Source organism: Actinia tenebrosa, unplaced genomic scaffold, assembly GCF_029948245.1.
Source record: "Actinia tenebrosa isolate PJP-AT-01 unplaced genomic scaffold, QUT_ActTen_1.0 PGA_scaffold13__45_contigs__length_12533684, whole genome shotgun sequence".
NCBI classification, from domain to species: domain Eukaryota; kingdom Metazoa; phylum Cnidaria; class Anthozoa; order Actiniaria; family Actiniidae; genus Actinia; species Actinia tenebrosa.
In genome coordinates this window covers 4,722,820-4,735,024 of record NW_028292573.1, presented here as the reverse complement: position 1 = coordinate 4,735,024, position 12,205 = coordinate 4,722,820, and the positions used below count along the sequence as shown (strand labels likewise).

At 36.3% G+C, this 12,205-nt stretch overlaps 1 long non-coding RNA gene across 1 annotated transcript; it reads left to right on the top strand.

Annotated features, from left to right (window-relative positions):
- The first annotated feature begins 1,170 nt into the window (after positions 1–1,170).
- Positions 1,171–10,943, top strand: LOC116293289 (uncharacterized). Its single transcript, XR_004196796.2, has 3 exons — positions 1,171–1,321; positions 5,894–6,036; positions 10,486–10,943. It is a non-coding gene; the product is annotated as an uncharacterized LOC116293289 (long non-coding RNA).
- The last annotated feature ends 1,262 nt before the right edge of the window (positions 10,944–12,205 follow it).

The window sequence follows — 12,205 nt, the reverse complement described above, 5'->3', positions numbered from 1 at the left end:
GATTCGTTCTTTTTAAAACGATGTTTTCTGATAAAAAATTCATCTAAAATCGACAGCTTCAAGAATTTCACCCCAAAAGGCGATTTTTCAAAACGCGTAGGTATCTGGTGAGCGACTTCTATACAATTCGACCTTAGCATTTTTGACCAATCAGAAAACGCCAACGAATAATTCCAAACGTTCAAATCTCAAGGAGGCAGTAGAGCCTAACCAAAACATACCACGAGACGTGACTAAGGTCTCGTGTAATGTAAAATTACCTAAGCTCAGAAAAAATATTTCAAGTTCTGTAAACAATAATTTTAAGGCGTGGTCCTTGACCTTACGAAAACCGGTTTTTTTTACGTCTGTAAACAGAATTAATATTTTTATATATTTTATCGAAGTTTGTTTAAAGCGCACGTAATTGGCAAACATTCATTCTTATATTTTACTTCACTGTCATTTTGCTTTTACAAACGTCCTGTCCTAACAAATGATTTGAAAGAAAAGAGTGAATGATTTCAGCTCAACTGCTGTGCTGTTTCTCGTACGTAACGCTCCAGTTCCTTGTCATTGTCACAGTATGGTGGATAATTTTAGTCGTAGTAATTTAGGGAATTACGAAAACTTTCATTATGTAATGTGAAAGACGACAGCGTGGATATTCAAACTTGGTTTCGATCATGTTTTTTCTCGTTTTTCCGTGTTTTGCAGAACTAGTTTTTTCTTGTTTTTATTTATTTTTTTATTTTGCTACTTTTGCTTTTTCGTTTTTCTATTTTTTCTCCGTAGATATTTCTACCTTTATTTGTTCAACTGAAAGTCTTTTTAAAATGTCGTTTTGTTTTTAATCATTCTTGTACGTAAGACCATCGGTTTATTTTTCATACATATGATAAATAATTTTCAAAACGTTATGCTATCGTTCACCACAGGAATAAATTTGAATTTCGATTAGGGATAGAATGATTTATCACTTTTATAGTTCTACGCTTCGAGGGTTTGCAAGACACGAAGAATTAGCGCAAAAAAGCATAACAATGTAAAAGAGGAAGTTTCAGTGAGTACTCTTTAACTGAGACATAAATGATCTACATTAAAAGTGCAGCTTTCGTTTAATTATTTTTATAATCAACCGCAACTGCAGACAGAGCGCAACCGTCTGCTAGCCCTTTTAGCTAAGTAAAATATTCCTTGCTTACTAAACACAGAAAGCTGTGCTCAAGCCGTGTCCTCAGTTTTATGCACGATGTCATTCTCTAATGAAGCTTGGTTGTGACTGCGCTATGACCAGGATAAAACTGATGCAACGCAAGTTTGCGTAGGATTGGTTAAAAAGGTATGCGAGCGACGCGGTCTGATCACATGCGCATTACCCAAATCCATCTATGTGATGATGATCATCATCATCATCATCACAATGTCGTTGTCATGACAACTGAAAGCAACGCTCAAGACTTATTTTTCAGTGATTACAAGTCTGTTTTCTACTTGCCAACATCATGGCTTTAATCCTCCGAGGCGTAATAATGCATTAGTGGCCTACGGCAGCACGTTATATGTAGGAAAATCCATTGCATATGGAACATCCAGAAAGCATGATTTTCTGAATTGTTATCAAGAATAGGAAAGAAACCAGGCAAAAGCGTTGGGTGATAAATAATAATAATTTTGAAAGGAGTATCTGAGACTCTTATCGAACTCCATTTCTTGTGCGATGTCCTTTTTTTTTTATCATCTAGAGCGCGATAGACTTCACAGATACGTGTTTCAGGAGATATATCAGCTCGCGACGCACACAACTTTTCCTTTAAAAATCGACGAAAAAAAGTTTAGATTTATCGATTTATGTCGGTGTGCAGGTGAAGATCCTATCTAAATTCAGTCTTTCGTCTACGAAATGCAGTTCTTTCAAACCTCGTTTGTTTGGTCTAGAAAACTTGGCGGTTTCATTTCGGTTCTTCAGTCCCCAACGGCTTTCCTCTTCAAGAATTTTACTACATCCTTAACTCTCACAACAAGAATAATTAAAAATTATATATTTTGACAAATGAAAAGTGTCATTGACAATCGAAGGCTTTGACAATTGCGTATAGAATAAGACTTTAAGGAGTTCTTGAACACCACTCTGCAGTATTGCTCAAAACCTCTAGAGGAAAATTTTGCGTCATTGTGCAAATTTATAGTACTAATATATAACAAGAGAATATATATATGAATTGAGTATGGACACTTTGGAAAATATTTAATATAACAAGCTTATTGGTACAGGTTTCTAGGATACATAAATTTTTTAATTATAAAAAAGGAATCGAATTTGTCATGTACAAGGCAAAATATTCAAAAAATAGAAAGAATTGAAACGTAATCAATGCGCAAATTTTAAGTCTTTGGTGAAAGGCCTCAAATAAGGAGTTGGCCGCCATCCCAATGAAAGGCTGAAGTTTTCTTAGCTATCACTCAAGCGAGGAAATTATGAATTATTTGTGAATCAAGCCAGACTACACACTTGTAATATCGTTCATTTGAATCTTTCGGTGCTCTGCATGTTCGTTTGGTCAAGTTGATCAGCTAGAAGCTCTTAACAACACCTGCTCTATGTCTTGGATTATTTCCACTGCCTAGTAATATATATACACGTTCTTCTCGCCAAAGCAAATACTCTGCGCGCTGTGACTTTGTATGTTATTTGCTTCTAGAACTTCTGTAGTTTACGGGGCGCAAGCCGCCCCTTTTGAAGTCTGCCGTTTTACCCTATGTTTTCGTTATATTGTCGCCTTAAAATCTAAAACAAGCAAGACAGAATTGAGCTTAATCATTATCATACTAACTAAAGCTGAAGCGCAAGGGTTTTTACCAATTAACACAGACGTGAATCAAAACGAAATCTAAAGAAAATACTCTGAACTATACTCACAACCCTACGCATTCTATTCTCGTGATTCTTTCTCTCTCTCTCTCTCTCTTTTTTTTTTTTTTTTTTTTTTTTTTTTTCCTCTCGTGATTAATATTGAACATTTGAAAATCAAAAAGGGTAAAAAAAACACTTGTTTTAATATATATCATAATCGCAACTCCGCCCTCTATGATTTTTCAACTGTTTCGTTTGGTTTTTTTTTCTTTTTCTCGTCCTTCTTTCGTTGTTTTATTGCCAACGCACATGCACCATTAAGCCTTGTGAATGCGTGATTAAGGCAACCTAGGTTACCTAAATTCATCCAATAGATATCGATAATCATATACAGACGATGTTCAATTAAGAATGAATAGGAATTGAATGATTTTTCCTTGTCTTTTTTCCCATCTATTTACATTTTCTCATCTTCACTGAGTGAATAATGAAGGTGACTTTTCGTTATATCTGAAGATCTCAGCCCACACTCTGGATAGAACCACTTGAGTACTGACGCCAGAACAAACCGTTCTCGACTACAAGACGAAAGGAAACAAGATAATTCGAACAATGAAAATAAATTGGAGGAAAATGGACGTAGGGCTGGAGCTGTGACATTAATTACACAAAGGAATTAAAAAACGGACTCAGCTCTCTCTTATTCTTTCACTTATTTAATAACCCCGGACAATTCTACTTGTCAGTAATGAAAAGGGAAACAGCTAGAAAGTTTCCTCTTCAGCCTGGCGCCCGCGTCGGCTGAAAAAAAAACGCGCGCGCACGTCAACCTTCAGGTTATTGACAGAGCTTTCACATATAAAACAAAAGATACTATTCCAAACATCCAGTCAATGATAAAACTAAGTGGGTTTTTAGTAGAGTGTTAATATGGGAGTGCTTTCACAGTGAGTTAGCGACAAATGTCTATCATATTCTTAGTTATTTCAGGAAGTCTTTGCGTCTAAAATATATGATAACATTGATCGATTGAAGTGATGTTGGTGGCATCCGCTGTCTGGGTCCAGTTCCTTCGGAATTCAAGCCGAGCGAGCGTCAAAAAAACCCGCCAAACCAAATGTGACAAAACTAGAATTAAGCTTCCCTCAAGGATCTAAAGAAACTGAAAATGATGTAAATTCTACCGCGTTTAATTGTATAAGAACAATTTGGAGATAGCGATCAAGGGCGCTAAGACAAAACAAATCGGGTCGGGTTTTTTTTTCTTTCTTTTTTTGATAAATATACTTTTTCTCGGTTTAATAAAAACAGCGCGCCGGGACCGCTGTCGCACAACTCCTCTGGCCAATATATTCAAGTATTTCAGGCAATATGAGCTGGGATTGTGAATAAACCGAATTAATGTTGAAAATTGACTGAAATCCCCCTCATCGATATGCAGGCCTTTGTAAGTAGAGTTTTTCGTAATAGCAAAGATTTCGTATGTTTTGTATGTAGTTTTGTTTCGTTCAATGGACAAGTAAATTGCTCCCCATTCAGTCAGATTTTAGTGATTTAGCTAGGGGGCTCTTGCTTGGATTGGTAGCTTTATGTTTAAAGCTAAATCCTTTCTATTTCAAGAGCTATAAAGCGGAGATGCCTGCCCTAACGATAACAGTCTTATACTCATTTATCATAATGAAAGCGTGCATTAAAAGTGTCTGAATAAACTATACTGATGATATTTTGTTTGGGCTGATACGTGTCATCTGTGTCATCAATAGTTCGTCCATTAGAAAGGATACAATGCAACCATTAACGTAAATATATCACGACAAAGTTAAATTATTTAAGTAGAAAATTTATTATTCAGAATCAAAAAAGTTAAAACATACACATATATGAATTTTAAGACAAGGCAAAAGCTTGGAAAGTTAGCTGAGGGGAGGTCAGAATGATTTGAAAACGAAGAAAGTCGCTCGCTAATTATGGATGACACATCAATATGATAACGATTGTTTATTTGCTGGAGAAGCAAATATTAACATATTGTAGCAGCAGGAATAGTGAGACATTAATGATGACAACATAGGAGTTTAATAACAGCAATAGTAGACTACAACAACAGCAACAACAGTAGTAGTAACGACAGCAGAAGAAAAAAACAAGAACAGCAACAGCAGCCGGAGCCACAGTAACAGCAACAAAAACAGTAACAGCAGCAGCAGTAACAATAGCAACACTGACACGAGCAGCTGCAGCCAAAATATCTGAACAACAACAGCAGCAGCAGCAGCAGCAGCAGCAGCGACACCAATAACATGAACAACAACAATTGACTAGTATCGCTATAAGAAACTACAACTGCAACAGATAAAGAGTAATATGGTTTTCACCACTTATAAAATCATCATCATTCAGGTCATTTGAGTTTGTCTTACGCTTTTGTAAGCCCCCCGGCATAAAAAAACTAATTTACTATGGTTCCTCCCCCATCCTCCAATTGCAAATTAAATATTTTGATAAAATACGATACCCAGTCATCAGTAATTATCCTTATTTCGTTAAATAATATATATTGCTTTCAAAAATTAAAACTGAATTAATGACCCCCTGCAAAAAAGTCAACAAGCCCACCCCCCCTCCCCCCTATCTATTCACCTAAGTTATAAGAAAACAACGACGACGACGACGACGACGACGACGACAACAGCAACGACAACGACCGAAAACAGCAACAATGAAAGACAAAAACACCAACAACCTGAAAAACTACAACAACAGTAGCAGCAACAGCAACAGCAACAACCACAACAACATCAGTAGCAAAAGCAAGGACAAATTTAAGAAAAATTGAACTTAAAAATCAACAGTAACGCAATTAAGCAGGAGCAAGTATTAGACAAAACATCTTCGCCCCCTATTTTCGTAAAATTCCACAGAAGATATGCAAAAACTTCACACACTAATGCCTCGATCTTGATATAGCGCGATTTGAGAACAAGATCCAGGTTTCGTGCGAGGAAATTCGAGAATAACTCGGAATTAATCATCTGTTTTATTTTTGTTTTCGCTTTCTAGCTTGATGGTTCTCGATGTCTAGCGGCCAAACTAACCAGCATGAGGCATTTAGTTATCCGTCTAGTTGGCACCCACCCCTACTCATTGAACCTAACAGAAGTGGTGCTTTAATGATATTCTACTAAAGCTCACTCTAGCTGAAGGTAATTATAAAGCACTTAGGTTGCAAGAAGCTTATAATCCAGCTTAACTGGGACTTCGCAATCAGGGCGGCTCTTAAACTATATTCGTCGATCCGCGCCTATCTTCTTCGTTTGGAAATTTGTTATGACGTCACACTAATGCTCTAATCGCGGGAAATGGTCTTGATAAATTGTTGCCGCTTCAAGCAATTTAGATTGAAAATAGTCCTAGCTTTCCGTCCTTATCTAGATATTTTCGCATCTCGATCTTTTTGGTTGAAAGTGGGCGGAAAGATTAAGGAAGTTTAGAACCTCTAAGACATCGTTGAGGAAAGCTGTAGGAACTAAAGAAAACAAAACAATTCGATTTCGCTTTTACCTTGAGAATTGTAAACAAAAAAGTGCCAACAGCAGCCAACTGTGTTGTTATCTTCATAAAAACAAGAAAATATCATAACTAGGCTAGGAAGTACTAGGGCAAGAACCTTCGTGCTTTAAAGGGTAAATTCACTGTTATACGAAAAGCTCCCCGAGGACTCATAATTCGTTGAATGTATAAGTCGATTTTTAAATTTCAAGTAGGCCACGTGCAAGCACGTGCATGCACTACACTTTCCTCAGTCTGCTACTTATCCGCTTTTAAAAACCCATAGGTCGATCATAAGCCAAACAGACGTTTGCGTTTTCGCGCCAAATGAAAAAGCGCGCGCGCGTGTGTGATATGTAAACACGCTAGCCGCGATCTATGTAGCGGCCGCCATCTTGAAGTAAGGCTAGATTGCCCGGATAGATTGGGGCGATAAGATGAGACTTTTCGCTGAAATCCTGCTCTTTTGCAAAAACTAGGCATGTTCAGTTAGATGGGTCTCTTTTGATCTCTAGTTATCGTTTTCCTTGTTTGTCTAAAAGAACTCCAGTACTAGTGAGTTCTTATGTATGATAGGCACAAAACTTAGATAGACACAGTACTATTAGGTTTTTGTATATGGTAGACATAAAACTTGTTCTCTTTAGTGCAGCTCCTACTAGCTGTATCCCAGTGAAGAGACTTAACCGACCATGTTTTTAAAATTTTATATGTCTTAATTATAATGATTTTATTCTAATTTTACATAAATATCTCAATGCTCTTTGTTTGTTTGTTTGTTTGTTTGTTCGTTTGTTTAATTGTTCGTTCGTTCGTTCGTTCGTTCGTTCGTTCGTTCGTTTGTTTGTTTGTTTGTTTGTTTGTTTGTTTGTTTGTTTGTTGAACGAACGAACTAACGAACGAACGGACGGACGGACGGACGGACGGACGGACGGACGAACGAACGAAAGAAAGAACGAACGAACGAACGAACGAACGCGGAATGAACAAGGCAGTGCTCATAGTCATCTTTACCCGCACGTAGCCATGCATCAGATGTTCTTTTATCTTCTTTTTTACTCGAAAACATGGTCTGAATGTATAGATTTTGGCGTCGTAATGTCTACGTATATCTCTAACTACAAGAGCATTAAATTAAACAAGATCTGAACCATAATATGACAAGCGCGGTCGTATGACGGAAAATTGATGAGGAAGTTAAGTTAAGCAGGGACGCCAGGTGACGGAAATACTAGGGAACGAAGCAGGAGCTAAAGAAAAGAAAAAAAGAATATGAAAATGTGAAAAAAAAGAGTCATGACCAAATTGAAAGAAAATCGACACATTCACAGTTATGTGTGGATGATAACGGATTCTATAAAGAAACTGTAAATAAATTCCCCGCCAGAAGGAATGCATAGGGCATATATAAAAGGTCATGCAAAAATAAATAAATGCCAAGAGTGTGTATTTAATGAGCAGTGGAAGGACGAAGTGATATAGAAACGAGATGAGGAAAGGAAGAGGAGCTCGAAGGAGAAGATATGGGAGAGGAATGAACAACAAGCAGCTTGTAGTGACTTTCCGATGGCTTCCATTGGCTAAGCCAATCAAAAACTAGCACACAAACTGTAGTAGTTATCCAATCACAGTGTGCATGAAAATATGTCTCAATGTTTGGTGCACTTATAATAGCCGCCATCATATTGCAGGACTTCCCAAATAAGATAAAAACTATTTAAAGAAATAAGCACCAATATGAGAAAGTGCAAGTTAAAATATGTATTTTTGGAAAGTTTTATTGTTATAATGAATAGAATTTTAGTGAAGTATTGGGAATGAATAATAAAATAATTTGTATCAGGACTGTCCATCATCGTTCTGGCGTTGTTTTTTTTTTCTACATTTTTATTTAATATCATTCTAAGTTTGTTGATAACCGAATATTTTAATCTATAATTTAGATATAGGGTTTAGTTAGCTAGAATATGGTTTATAATGATGAAGTGGGACGAGCCATAATCGAATTCGGCGCATTTCCTATCTATTTTCTTTCATTATTCTTTATCTATAAAAAGAAGGATAAAGGAAAATAGGAAATCAGCCTCTTGATAAGAGCATCTATTTGTTTTGTTCAAGCAATAAATCGGTCTGATTGTATCCGAAAGAGTGGGGAAAAGACAAAAAAATAGATTCCTTTGAGCTAGAAATAGAATAGAAGAAGAAGAAGAAGAAGAAGGAAAAGACGGAATTGAAAGTAATTTAATCAGACAACTTGTAACTGTAGATAAATTTCAGACGAGCTGTCAACTCAGCTAATTATTATTTTTAATTTACGTTGTTTTATTATTTTTTATTATTATTATTTTGCAATTGGTTCTCATTTTACCTTGTAAATTGATCTCCATTCTCTACAATAATGAATAATGAATGCGAAGAAAACACATCTTGTGCATGTAAATAGAAATTCATCTGTGCAAAAGAAAGAAGGAAGTAGTTTATGATCTAATAATCATTTTTTTCCTGAGCAAATAAGGAACTTGAAAACTGATAAAGAAAATCATTATTATCATCATATGACAAGAAACGACTTCCACTCGCTGTCGGAATAAAAAATATAAATATCCTAAAAAGTATAAATATTATCTTTTTTTCGGTTGACGTTTTTCAAAATATACCAAAACAGGTTCCGATCGAACTAATTATTATTCCATCATGGCTAAACATTTTGGTAATTCATTTACGGAATTTCATGAAGTTTTTTCTCGAGGGATATTAGATTGCGTGTTTAAATCAAGTGTGCTATATTTGTAACAAACTCTAAAAAGGGCAAATTCAACGCTCGAAAACAGATCTGTTGTTAGTATGATTTACAGCTGTCAGAGCTGAGCTTTAAATGGATAGTCTTAAGTATGGGAGTGACTTTCCATAAATATACATCGCTCTATATTCCATGTGGTGTCTGCTGGGTATTTTGTTGGAGATTCAGATATTGGGGTTTTTTTTCATGTTGTTCGCACTCAAGTTTAGAATTTCTTTTCTATATTAAGAAAGAGAAAATAAAAACTTCTATAAGTGGAGCATTGTGCTAATGTTTTGCTAAAATTAAAAGAAGAGAAAGGGAAAGAGAGTGAACCGGAGACGTTTATAGCAAGCTTCCTCTGTTGTGAAAAGTTTTAAGTTTTCAACATAGTCTATATTGCATGCGACTGGCTTTCTTTTACTTCAAAATGTGAACAACTAATAACTTAGTCAGGAATGAATTATTAGACCTCTTCAGGCATATAGTGCCAAACTCATAGACTTCAGTGTCTTTAATTCCATGCAGTATCTACAATTCAACTTATATTGACGTGCAAGCAATACGTTTTAGTAGATACGATATATTTCAAGAAGGAAATGATTCCGGAAAGCTGCTAGCGTTTGTGAAACAAATCTTGCATGTTGTTAGAGAATTTAGAGTACTTTTTAAAAAAATCTGAAGTGGTTCTTGAAATCACATACACTAACACGTCGACCACGCTTGAGAAGAGAAAATGAAATATTTGATCCCTTAAGCGTTTTTTGTTATTATTTTAGACTTTCAAGTTATTAAACACTAGCTAACTGTACTCACTTTTGAAAAGTGAAAGAACTGTCGGGTGCCAGAAATCGAAAGACAATTTATTGGAAACCGAAACCTCTACTAAAATCTGTTTCCGGAATTATGCACAACTCCGTTAAAATTGAATATTTTTGAAAGTGGTTCGACTTCATATTCTCAAAACTCCAATAATTTTCGATTCCACCATGCAGCAAGTACTTATGAAATTTATTTATCTCTTTTAAATCTTTCCACATTTCCAAACCTTGTATCGGAAAGGCGTGAGCTTTGTTGTTTTATTTTTCAATGGCTTATTTTTGTGTCTGACTGTCTCACAGCCTTGGGCAGCTTTTTAAAAAGCCATTAACCTATATGCCAATAATGATCGAGCCATTTAGCGAAAACTGCTAAAGACCGATGTTAATGAACCGATATTTTTGGGGGGACAGTTACAGCAAGACTAACACGATCTCAATGCCTTTTTTTTTTTTTTTTTCATAAAAAGATGAAATGACTTTCAAAAAATTACTTTGTTTATCAGATATCGAATTTTTTTTCCACGAACAAGCTTCGCTCTATTTCATCAAAACTGTGATCTTAATCTTGGATTCATTATTTATATCTCTTGAAATTAAGGTAAGTGTAACCGATAAGGGGTGTGAAACTATAGCCTACTTGTACCATGTGCCATGATTATTTCTCAAGACACAATCTAATGATACTATTCTCAAGACACGTCACGGTTTAGTTTACCATTTGGGTATAAAAGCTGTCTCATAATTCGGAGAGTTTTTGGCTGTTAATCGTGGCGAAGCAATCTGTAATGCAAATGAAAATATAAATAGATGTGAAGTATTCATTTAATCAATAGTGTGGTGATGGGAATTCAAGGATTGACTCATTACAAGCGGCACTCATGCACGTCTCAAGTCTCTAACATGTATATCTAGCATCTTTTTACCTCCTCTCCTCTCCTCTCCTCTCCTCTCCTCTCCTCTCCTCTCCTCTCCTCTCCTCTCCTCTCCTCTCCTCTCCTTTCATTTCCACTCATGTGAAATTTCTGTTATTTATACAACAACCATTCTACACTCAACTCAAACCAGTGAACCCACACCCACTAGCAACATAAGGGTCATTATCATAGCCAGTCACAATAAAACATAATATGTTACTTAGGGGCTCGAGATTGATGTGAGTGTTTTGCTTACGAATACATTCACGAGCTGACTGTACAATGAACGAGAAATTTCATCACGTGATCGATTTTAGCCAATCGCGCACTTGGATTTTGTACAGTGAACGAAGATTGAATATTTATTATCAATAGTCCTTTTCTCATTTGGTAAATACCGCTGTGTTATATGACTGAAGACTCGCCTGCACAAGCTCAGCCTTGTTTAAGAGCAAATCATTTGCAAAAGTCAACTGTAATGTAAAGAATGTGCAAGTTGAACAATACTAATGTTTTGAAATCTCCCGGACTCTTATGGTATATGTGAATAGCTGACTTATAAACGAGGCTAAATCTGTGCAATGAGCAGTGCTCTTCAAAGAAGCGGTATGCATTGAATGCGAAACTGGTCGATCTTTTTCTCGTACTCAAAATGAAATAAAATAAATCACTTTTATTTAAGTGTCTAGTCGTTCTAGCGCTTTCGCACTAATAGGGGAAACTTTTCGCTCACACGCACTACCACTACTCTTAATGTTCTATTCACACAACGCTCAAGTCACATGTTGATTTTTACGGAGGGAGGAAACCGGAGAACCCGGAGAAAACCCTCGTAGCATAGGAGAGAACAACACATCAAACAAACTCAATTCACATGTTGGACTCACGGCGATGAAAGACGACGCGTTAGCCACGAAATAAGGGTTCTGGTTACGAGATTTTACTTACTAGAAACCCGGTCTCGGCCCTAGGTTGATTTCATAACTCGTAGCTTTCGCTCCATTGTGGGTAGTGGTCCCTCAAGCGCGTAGGTGAGATGAGAGATATGTATCAAGATTAGTCGACAAAAGAGTGAAAACACCGCGGTCGCCCTTGAAAAATAATCATCAACTGCCTGAAAGGGCACCATATAATACCGTAATCACTATTGATGGTTTTCACGGCGGCCATGTTGAAGGAACTGTCAATGTATGTAAGTATGAAGTATTGTCAATGAATTCTTTTGTTATATCCTCCAACATGCCCGCCGCGTCTTTTGTTATTTATAGTTCTCTTGGAAATGGTTGAAAACCATCAATACTCCACCATT